This window comes from Delphinus delphis, chromosome 19, assembly GCF_949987515.2.
Source record: "Delphinus delphis chromosome 19, mDelDel1.2, whole genome shotgun sequence".
Taxonomy (NCBI): domain Eukaryota; kingdom Metazoa; phylum Chordata; class Mammalia; order Artiodactyla; family Delphinidae; genus Delphinus; species Delphinus delphis.
Genome location: NC_082701.1, coordinates 56,963,446 through 56,974,325, shown reverse-complemented (window position 1 = coordinate 56,974,325; position 10,880 = coordinate 56,963,446). Strand labels below are relative to the sequence as shown.

The 10,880-nt window shown below is 51.2% G+C and overlaps 1 pseudogene; it reads left to right on the top strand.

The window, feature by feature from the left end:
* Nucleotides 1–8,325: 8,325 nt before the first annotated feature.
* Nucleotides 8,326–8,934, top strand: LOC132414274 (NAD-dependent protein deacylase sirtuin-5, mitochondrial-like; annotated as a pseudogene).
* The last annotated feature ends 1,946 nt before the right edge of the window (nt 8,935–10,880 follow it).

Sequence of the window (10,880 nt, the reverse complement as noted above, 5' to 3'; positions counted from 1 at the left end):
CACCCTCTGTCAAGCTTGCATGCTGGGGCTGCGTCCAGGGCCCCCGGTGTAGAGCGCTCCATGTAAGGGCACCGATGGGTCTCCACCTCTTGCAGAACTTCCTTCCAAAACAGAGCCGTTGGGGCTCCCCTGGTGGCGCAGCGGTTGAGAATCCACCCGCGAATTCAGGGGATACGGGTTCGAGCCCTGGTCCGGGAAGATCTCACATGCCGCGGAGCAACTAAGCCTGTGCACCACAACTACTGAGCCTGCGCTCTAGACCCCGCGAGCCACAACTACTAAGCCCATGAGCCACAACCACTGAGCCCACGAGCCACAACCACTGAAGCCCCTGCACCTACAGCCTGGGCTCCGCAACAAGAGAAGCCACTGCAATGAGAAGCCCACGCACCGCAACCAAGAGCAGCCCCCGCTCGACGCAACTACAGAAAGCCCGAGCGCAGCAACGAAGACCCAACGCAGCCTAAATAAATAAATAATTAATTAAATTTCTAAAAACAAAGCAAAACAAAAAAGAGCTGTCCCTTCCAAGGACTTGAATAGACATTTCTCCAAAGAAGACACACAAATGAGCAGCAGGTGTGTGTAAAGATGCTCAACATCACTCATCATCAGAGAAATACAGATCAAAGCCATGGAATATCACCTCAACCTGTCAGAATGGCTGGAATGGCCAAAAACCCGGCAAATGGCAAGTGTTGTCAAGGGTGTGGAGACTGTGGAGCCCTCGTGCACTGTTGGTGGGGATGTGAAATGGTGCAGCCACTATGGAGAACAAACAGTATGGAGGTCCCTCAAAAAACTAAAAATAGGGGCTTCCCTGGTGGCGCAGTGGTTGAGAGTCCGCCTGCCGATGCAGGGGACACAGGTTCGTGCCCCGGTCCGGGAAGATCCCACATGCCGCGGAGCGGCTGGGCCCATGAGCCATGGCCGCTAAGCCTGCGCTCCGCAAAGGGAGAGGCCACAACAGTGAGAGGCCTGCGTACCACAAAAAAAAAAAAAAAAAAACAACTAAAAATAGAGCTACCATATGACCCAGCAATTGCCCTTCAGGGTATTTACCCAAAAGAATCGAAAACAGGCTCTCAAAGAGAGATTTGCACTCTCATGTTCAGACCATCATTATTCACAATAGCCAGGAGGCAGAAACAAGCTAAATGTCTGTTAATGGCCCGATGGATAGAGTAAATGAAACCTATACATGCACTAGAATATTGTTCAGCCTTAAAAAAGGAAGAAATCCTGTCATGTGCTTCAACATGAATGAATCCTGAGGACATTCTGCTGAGTGAAATAAGCCAGCTACACAAAGCCAAATCCTATATGAGTCCACGTATATGAGGTGCCTAGAGGGGTCAAACTCATAGAGACACGAGGTAGAGCAGTGGCTGCCGGGGGAGGGGAGAGGGGGAAGTGAGCAGTTGTTTAATGAGTATTAGTTTCAGCCCTGCAAGATAAAATGTGCAAGAGATTTGCTGTACAACAATGCATGTATAGTAATAGCACTGTACTATACACTTACATATTTGTTAAGCACGTGCATTTCATGGTATTTTTTTTAACCACAAATATTAATAATAAAATAAAGCACTGTCCCTTCCCAGTCTTAGGGCAGCCACGCCCTCCCCTGGGTCCCACCACTCCACTCACCCCATCTAGAACCACCTTCCCTCCCCGCCCCCATCTGTGGAAACTGAAGCTTAACTCATTGATCAGCTTCTCCTTGGGAACCAAGTCCTGCGTGGAAGCTTCCATCAGGTGCCCCCAACATTCAAAGAAACTGTAAACTGCTTTCCCTGCCCCCCTCCCCCAAGGAGAGCCTAGACTGGCCCTTCTCACAGGAGAAGGAAATTGCCTTTTCCTTCTTCCGAGCTGCCTCTAGTTTGTGGTTTACTTATGCAAGCAATGTTTGAGTGTGTGCCGTGTGCTAAGCGCTGTGGTGGGCTGTGGAGACATGACAGTAAAAAGGACAGCACCTTGCCTCAGGGAGTTTACTCCTCAGCAAACACACAAGGTAAACTTCAGAAGGTGTCAAATGCTGCGATGAAAATAAACAGAGGGATATGACAGAGTCATGGAGGTGCCCTGAGGAGGTCCTTCTGAGGAGAGAACATTTGCCTTGAGACTCGATGTGAGGAGAATGGAGCCGGGAGGGATAGCATTCCAGGCAGAGGAAACAGTTTGTGCGAAGGTCCTGGGGCAGAAAAGACCTTGCCACATCCGAGGAACACAGGAGGCTGGTGGGGGCTGGGGGAGAGTGGACTGGAGGGAGGCAGAGACATAGCTGGAACGGGTGTGTGCAGGGCTGCCTGGAGCAAGTAGGCTCAGGAAACTATTAGCTACTAACGTGCAAGGAGCTCCACAAAGGACAGCGCCTGAGGACATCCTTGGGTTCTCCCAGGTCTGTAAACTGCTGCCAGCATGACTCTAGGTCCCGGCTTCCCGACCTTGGGCATGCATCTGAGCCACCTGGAGGGGGCTTGTGACGACGCACAGGTGGGCCTCATGCCAGAGCATCTGATTCAGGAGATCTGAGTGGGGCCCAGACTTGCGTGTTTATGAAGTTCCCAGGTGATGCCGACGCCGCCAGTCCTTGGACCACTTTGAGAATCATGCTCTAAGCAGGTTACTGATTCTCTGAGTCTTTTCTTCACCTGTGAAATTGCCCTTCTTTCCTGGTTGATGTTACCATCAAATGAGATAAAGCCCTTTGTAAAGAATAAAAAAGACACACAGGGGGAATGATCAACTTGATGTTTAATAATCACTGCACCCGTGTGTTTCTCACAACCTACAAGGAATGTGCGCACGTTAACGCTGCAGCGGGTGCCTTAGGAGCGTAAGTCTGGCTGACTCCCGCACGACGTGCATGCTTGAGCCCAGCGGTGCCGCAGGGGACGGACGCCTGCCTGGCCCTGCCCCGGGGGAGCCTGGGATTCGCTCCTGCTGTTCACTCCACAGACACAGGCTGGATGACCCCCAGCATCTGTGGTTTTTGTTACCCCTCATCTCCCCCCACGCCTCCCCAAGGAAAAGTCGTCCCGTGAGTCACCCGGAGGTCCGGGAGGAGGCCACGGCTGCTCGGCCGGCAGCTGGCCACTGAGGGGCAGGAGGGGTGGTGCTGCCTCCTTGGGCTTTGAAGAGAAACTCCATAGATTCACAGACTCCCGGAACCTCGGCCTCTGGAACGTGTGCATATGATATACACTTGGTGTGTACATTTTTTATTTGTATTCACTCACAGGGTCAGCAAATATTTGTTGAATATCTGCTACGAAGCAGGCTCTGAGGATACAGCCGTGACAAAATAAAGTGCCCCTTTCATGGAGTTTATGTGTGCGTGATATTCACCCAGGGACCATACTGAAAGCCTACGATGTGTGGCGAAGTTTACAGTCTGGCAGGGAAGACAGACTTGTAATCACATAAGTGAAGTAAAGTGTAATAGGGCTTGTGATGGAGATAAACACAGGGTTGGGGACAGTGAGTGATGGAGGAGGGAGAGGGCCCTGAAGAGGCGTCCCGATAAACTGGTTATTAAAGGCGGTGGCATTTCCGAGGTTGTCTAAGGGGAGGCCTTCTGCAAAGAGGAAGCAGCGTGCTGTAGCTAGGCACACGGGTGCCTGCAAGAGGTTCCACAGAGTTGGAGTATCGGGTGCCAGGGCTGGAGGGGAGGCTGGAAAGGGCGGCAGGGGTCTGGGGCTTAATCCTGCCTTCAGGTTATCGAAGTGCTGAAGAGCTCGGGTGAGAGAGTGAACTGTGACAGGGCTGTACTGTGTTTATTCTGGAGGACACGTGTGGAGAGAGCCAGTAGGAGGGCAGGACTGGAGGTGAGCAGAGGAGGCTGCACTAGCAGATGGGAACAGGATGCCGGCTGGAGCAGAGGCAGGAGACGCGGGCTCAGAGAGAGACGCTAAGCACGCAGGATGGACAGGCTTTGCTTACAAGTTGGATGAGGGACAGGAAAATGCCGAGAGAAAGAAGCATCTAGAGGAGTGAGAGTGTGGGCAGAAAATGACTTCTGTCCCGCACACGTGGAGTCTGAGATGCATGTTGGGAGAGCGCAGGACCCAACGAGACGTGTGAGGTCGAGAAGCACCACACCCGGAAGTAACTGAACCCAAGTGAGTATCGAGGACGGGCAGACCGGTGGGCGCTGCGTCATCTAACATGTGGAGGGGACGGGGCTGAGCCCCTGAAAAGAACTTGGAGGTGAGGTCAGAGGAAGACAGCAAAGGAGGAAGAAACAGGGTTTTGGACCACTGCTGTGGAAGCCAAGGGTGGAGAAAGTCCCAGAAAGAGCAGTCAGTGGTGGCAAATGCTGCAGACAGGTCCCCACAAGGACTTGGCAATTTGGGTTCAAGAGAGTGAATGGAGCCCCTGCCAGGAAATAAATATTTATGGAACGAATGGGAAAGACTTGGGAGGTGAGACTCTGAACACCGTCTCCAAAGGGCGATCACTGTCTCATGGGTTCACGCCCTTCTCATTTTGACTCTTGTTTGTACCAGAAATCCCCTTCTTCCCAGTGATCAGTGAAAGAAATAGAAGGGGGTTACAAAGGAGTGGGAAGTTACCCTAGAAATTAGGAGAAAACACACATTCAGTTCTCAGAGACTTGAAGGAACTTCTGCAAGGGGTGATGCAAACAAGAGCAGATTCCAGGAAGCGCCTGCAGACATTCAGGTCATCACACACAGAGGACAAGTGCAGCGGCCCTCAGCAAAGCCCCACACGCCCGAGCTTCGGCAGAAGCAACACTCTCTTGCACACGTCACGCCAGGGCCATGCTAGGCACCAGGCTCGGTGAGGATGCTGCAGGGACCAAGACAGACAAGATCCCAGCCCTCAGGGGTCTTGCATTCTAGTACGAGGGATGGACAATAAACAAGTAAACAGATAAACCAAGTAATCACAGAGTGCGATAAATGCTATGGATGACATAAATTAGGATGAGCCAGTAGAAACAGGAGAGCGTTACTTGAGACAGATGGTACTCAGTTTATCTTGCTGAAAATTTTCCAACTTTTAGTCACATAGCAGACTTCATGTGCCATCGTATTTTATGACTGATCACACCTTGCACAGTTAGAATTTTCTCCTGTCACATTTCAGACAGCGCTCACTGGCAGTGGTAGGAGCTGGGGTAGAGGGCGTGGGGAAAACCATCCTGTGACGTGCTCCCCGAGGCTACAGCCCGATCCCCTGGCTCAGAGCAGCAGGACTGGGGAAGAGATGGGTCGCCGGGCAGGTGGGCACATCTCCACTGAGTACAGTGTGTGCACGCTCACTGCCTATGTGGGGACAGGCCTGTTCCTTACTGCTCCCAGAGCACACCCCTCTCCAGCCGCAGCAGGAATGCTCAACCCAAGTCCTTCCTGGAGCTTTGCAAAATGAGGATATGAGCTCAAGGATGAAGGTGCCTTTTCCCTCCTGTGTGAAGCAGCTCGAGCGCAGAAATCCAGAACGGGGCCAACACCCCCAGAGCAGTGGAGGCAAGAGGTGGAGGAGGGGAGCCCCGCTGCTCCAGCCGTCTCTGTGGCAGGTCCACCCTGCTGCTTTCACTGTGGTTTGGTTTCCTCAGCCTCTTCCTTTTGTTGCCTAAGCTGGTCCCCGTTGAAATTCTGTCATTGGCAACTCAAGTGCCCTAATCCTTATGATGCAGTCGAGGCCACACAGAGCTGGGATCGTATCACAACGTATCCTGGAGTCGAGGTTATGCTGAGCAAAGCAGGGCCCCTGGCAGTGGGCTTTGACAGTTAGGGGAGGGGGCCCCATGCTAACCCCAGGGCAAAGATTCCCGCCATGGTTGCCTCACTCACAGGTCTCAGCTTCCCAAGGCTCCGAGGGCCACAATGGGCTTTTGGGGGAACGTCCGTTTTTAGCTGGGATGAGCTAAGCTGCCGTGACAAACAGACCCAAAGACGCTTACTGGCTCAAACACAACAGAAGTTTCTCTCATTCACATGCTAGACTGCAGCCTGTGCTTTTAGCTGATGGTGGCTCTGTCCATCTGTCCATCTGGGATGACTCAGGGATCCAGGATCCAACATGTGGATCCAACATGTGGCGCTACCGCAGCCTAGCTGTCATCTACATCTTGCCAGCAGTAGGGGGACAGACATCACTTCAGGTCACATTCTATTGGTGAGAACCGGTCACACGACCACACTGAACTGCAAAGGAGGCTGGGAAATGTAGTCCAGCCTCGCACCTTGCTATAACCCCCATTGCTACAAAGGGAGAAGATTTTGTCGGGCAGAAAAGTTTGAGAGGACTAAATGGAGGCACTCAGGTGCCTTGATGTTTTAACTGGACAGTTCTTTGAGGGTGGGAGGGGGCTGCCCTGTGCACTGTAGGATGTTTAGCAGCATCCCTGGCCTCTACTCACCTGATGGTTGTAGCATCCCTCCCCCAACTCCCCCGCAGTCCCAGTCATGACATCAAAAATGCCTCCAGGCATTGCCAAAGCCCCTGGAGCACAGTCACCACTGATTGAGAATCACTGTTCTAGACACTGAGAGCAATGTCAGAATCTTTGTCAACCAGGGAGGAAATGCAGTGAAATTACCTCCTCTCACTTTGTCACTCGGGAATCTCACGGCGTGGCTGCTGGTCTGTGCTCACGAGGCTGACAGACAGATTAGCTGAGGTGCCAACTTGAAGTTTCACAGAGGAGTGAACGATATGAATGCCAGCTCCTGAGTTCATGATGAGAATGACGTTAGGAGATTCTGCAGATGCCCATCACAGCCAGGGCAGCATGCAAAGAAATGCTCTAAGTCCTTTCACTCAATACAAAACCCAAAATGGCACTGGCTTGTTTGCACAAAACAGGCTTTCTGAATTATTTGGTGCTGATTCCCTGAAATTTCTGTGAGAAATAAGATTTTTTTGATACCTTCTCTAACAGGAGGCCATATTTGTAAGCCCCTGGTGAGTTCTTGCTCTGGATGGACGTGGCGAACTAGGGCAGACCCCTAAGAACATATTTGTTTGCAGGAAATGGGCTGTCCTGGAATATCAGTGAGAATTCCTTGCAGCCTGGTGGAAACCGGAAGTACTGTCACCCAGCAAGGCATTAGAATGTCAATAGTATGCTTTATCTCCTAGAAACCCAACAGCGCTGTTCTGACTTCACAGGAAACAGTTTTCAGGCTACAGCTGATGGGGATTCCTTCACATTCCATGGAGAACTTTGGGACACGCTTCAGGCTTCGGGCTGTAGTCCCCAACAATGAGCCTAGGTTTGTGTGTAGCTGCCGGTACAAACGTATTAGTTTCCTGATTCACTGGGAATATGCAAGGCTCTTGAATATTAAATAAAACTGGTTACATAAGTCTTTTATTTGAAATGAATACAAGGTCATAATCAATAAAGCTCACATTGAAGCACTGCTGAGAAAAACGAATACAGACGTTTTCTCTGCTGCTGGAGTTGCACAAAGTAGCAGGTTTATGTCAGACTGAGGTTTGTGTGCAAATAGCTAAGCACTCCTTCAGAGGATGAGCAGTGTGGGTCTGAAGAAGGTCCGATGCCTCGCAGACCCATGCGGATCATTCTCTCTGAGCTTGAAAACACTAGGCTCTTCTGGCTTTTTACCAGCTGCTATTTAGTCTGCAAATAACAACGAAAACCAGGCTAACCAATCTGGTGTTGCTGAGGGATGGTTCTCACGAGCCCAGCGCCCCCTGGGGTCTGGCCCTCGCCTCCTTCTCGAGCCCTGGCTGCTGCTGGCCCCGGCCTCCTCATGGCTACCAATGCAGCAGGACATGCCAGGCCCTGCACTGCCCAGATTTCTCTCCCCGGCAAACTCCAGAGCTCGATGACCACTTTGCCGGGTTTTGGGATTCAGGTCACGTGTTACACTTTCCAGAAAGGCTTCCTGACTTCCACTGGTCTCTCAAGAAGAGCTGGCCAGTCACTGCCCAGTGCCCCTCGTGCCGTGAACAGGCCTTTATCACCCAGGGCACTTTATAGCACTTTACTCCCCACCCTGTGTGGATGCCTCGCCCCTGTTCGACCACGAGCTCAGGGCAGAGCCTGTGTCTTATTCCTCTTGGGAGCAGCAGTCCTAACACAGGATCTGGAGAAGGTTTGTTCAATAAGAATGATCGAACAAAGCAATGAACAGTAATTACGCAGCAAGTGCAGAGGCTGTCACGTGGCTCTTCTTGTTTTAAAAATTGTGGTAAGAGCCGCATGTGCAGAGGCCCGAGGCCCAGTGTCTTCCCGGCACAGCGCTGGGGCAGCTGCGACCCGAGAGACGAGGGAGGGGCAGGAAACGAGCCCATCTCGATAATTAGTGTGACACAGAAAACCTGATGCCACCTCTCCGGATTGTCCCAAGCCACTTACTTGCCCAGCTGTATTGTGGACTGACCTCTCCAGCCTCTGCGCAAACCAAGATCTGCCTAACAATGGCTCGTCCAAGTTCAAATACGGCCGGGCTTCAGGAAGCTTTTTGCAAAAGCCAAGCACACAGTCATCAATTTCAGGGACTGGCGTCAGTGCTGAGAGTGGGGTTCCGACTTTCAGAGGAGCGGAAGGTTATTGGAGAAAATGGCAAGCTCAGGACCTGGCCACGCCTCAGGCCTTTGCCTGAAGCCCGTCCCAGGTGTGGGAGTCCTACCAGTACCGGCGGGAAGCGGTGCAGAGCAAGGGGCCCGACGCCAGGCACCTGGCCATCGCCGAGCGTGAGGCGCGGCCCGACCGGTGGGCCGACGGGCTGTGGTCATCACCCGGAACACCAATGAGCTGCACCACGAGGCTGGCACCAAGAACCTTCTGGAAATCCATGGTAGCTTATTTAAAACTCGATGTACCTCTTGTGGAGTTGTGGCTGAGAATTACAAGAGTCCGATTTGTCCAGTTTTATCAGGAAAAGGGGTTTCCAGAACCTGAAGCTCAAGACGCCAGAATCCCAGTGTTGAAACTTCGCCGGTGTGAAGAGGCAGGCTGTGTGGGCCTGCTGCGACCTCACGTGGGGTGGTTTGGAGAAAACCTGGACCCTGCCATCCCAGGGGAGGCTGACAGGGAGCTGGCCCTCTGTGACTTGTGTCTGGTGGTGGGAACGTCCTCTGTGGTCTACCCTGCCGCCATGTTTGACCCCCACGTGTCTGCCCAGGGAGTAGAAGTGGCCGAATTTAACATGGGAACCACCCCAGTCATGAACAGGTTCACGTTTCATCTCCAGGGGCCTTGTGGGACGACTTTCCTGAAGCCCTCGCTCCTCGTGAAACTGAAACTGTTTCTCTTTTTTTTTTTTTTGGTACGCGGGCCTCTCACTGTTGTGGCCTCTCCCGTTGCGGAGCACAGGCTCCGGACGCGCAGACTCAGTGGCCATGGCTCACGGGCCCAGCCGCTCTGCAGCATGTGGGATCTTCCCAGACCGGGGCACGAACCCGTGTCCCCTGCATCGGCAGGCGGACTCTCAACCACTGCGCCACCAGGGAAGCCCCTGAAACTATTTCTTAATTGCCCTGAGGAAGGAAGAAATCACAGCACATCTAAATACCAGGCCACCAACAGGAGAAACAGTCTTGTGGATGGTGAGCTGAATACTGAAAGGTCTGAAAATATCATCTGGAATCCAAACTGCTGATAAGTAATGGGGACTTAGAAGCAACAGTAGTAAACATGTTTAGAAGGAGAAGTCACAGAATTTCTCAAGTCAATTCATGTTATTTGGTTTGAACCTAAACATAAGATACCTCTGATGTGTTTGGTTGGTTACTGGGCAGGAAACAACTTTGTAATTAGATTGTCTAAAACAAGTAATTATCCTGATTGTATTTTTGCTATTTGGGCAAAGATGGAAGTAGAGGGGTAAAACCCTGGTATTTGTGATTTCTGCGCAAGGGTTGCTGGAAAATAAAATCCCTTTCTACAGCAAAAAAAAAAAAATTGTGGTAAGATACACATAACCTAAAATGTACCATCTTCACCATTTTTAAGTGTACAGTGCAGACGTGTTAAGTACATTCACAGTGCTGTGCAACCAACTATCACGCATGCCCAGAACTTTTCCATCTTCCCAAACTGAAAGTCTACCCACTAAGCACTAACTCCCCACTCCCTCTCCCCCAGCCCCTGGCACCCACCCTTCTACTTTCTGTCTCTATGAATTTGACAGATCCACATTTGAGGGACCTCATATAAGTGGAATCATACACTATTTGTCCTTTCGTGTCTGGCTTATTTCACAATATGTGTCCTCAAGATTCATCCGTGTTGCAGCATATGTCAAAATTTCCTTCCTTTTTAAGACTGGATAATATTGCATTTTGTGGACAGACCAGATTTTGTTTATTTACTCGTCTATCGATGGACACCTGGGTTGGTTCCACCTCTTGGCTACTGTGAATATTGCTGCTATAAACTTGGAAGTACAAGTACCTGTCCGAGTCCCTGCTTTTAGTTCTTTAGAGTATATACCCAGATTTCTGGATTATATGGTGATTCTGTGTTTACTAATTTTTGGAGGAACATACATGCTATCCCAGGCTAACACTTTACACTCATTATTTCATTTAGCGCTCATGGTAGCTCTGGGAGGGAAGACAACTATTACTCCTTTCTCAACAGATGAGGGAATGAAGGCAGAGAGCGTTAACTTGCCAATTTCATAGTCAATCAGTGGCAGAGCTGGGACTGAGGCTCACAAATTCCAAAACCCATGCTTTCGAGCCCTGTGTCATATTTGCTTTCTTCCAGAAGGGTGGGGGGCTCCCTCACTCTGATGGGCGAAGGACCTGCCTTGGGTTGAGGGAAAGGACCTTCCTAAATAAGAGGCATCCTGCTTGTAGGTGGTCACCGAGGTTAGATGTGTCCAGCTTTACCCCAGTCCTTCACAGGCTTGGATATTCTGTTATGAGGC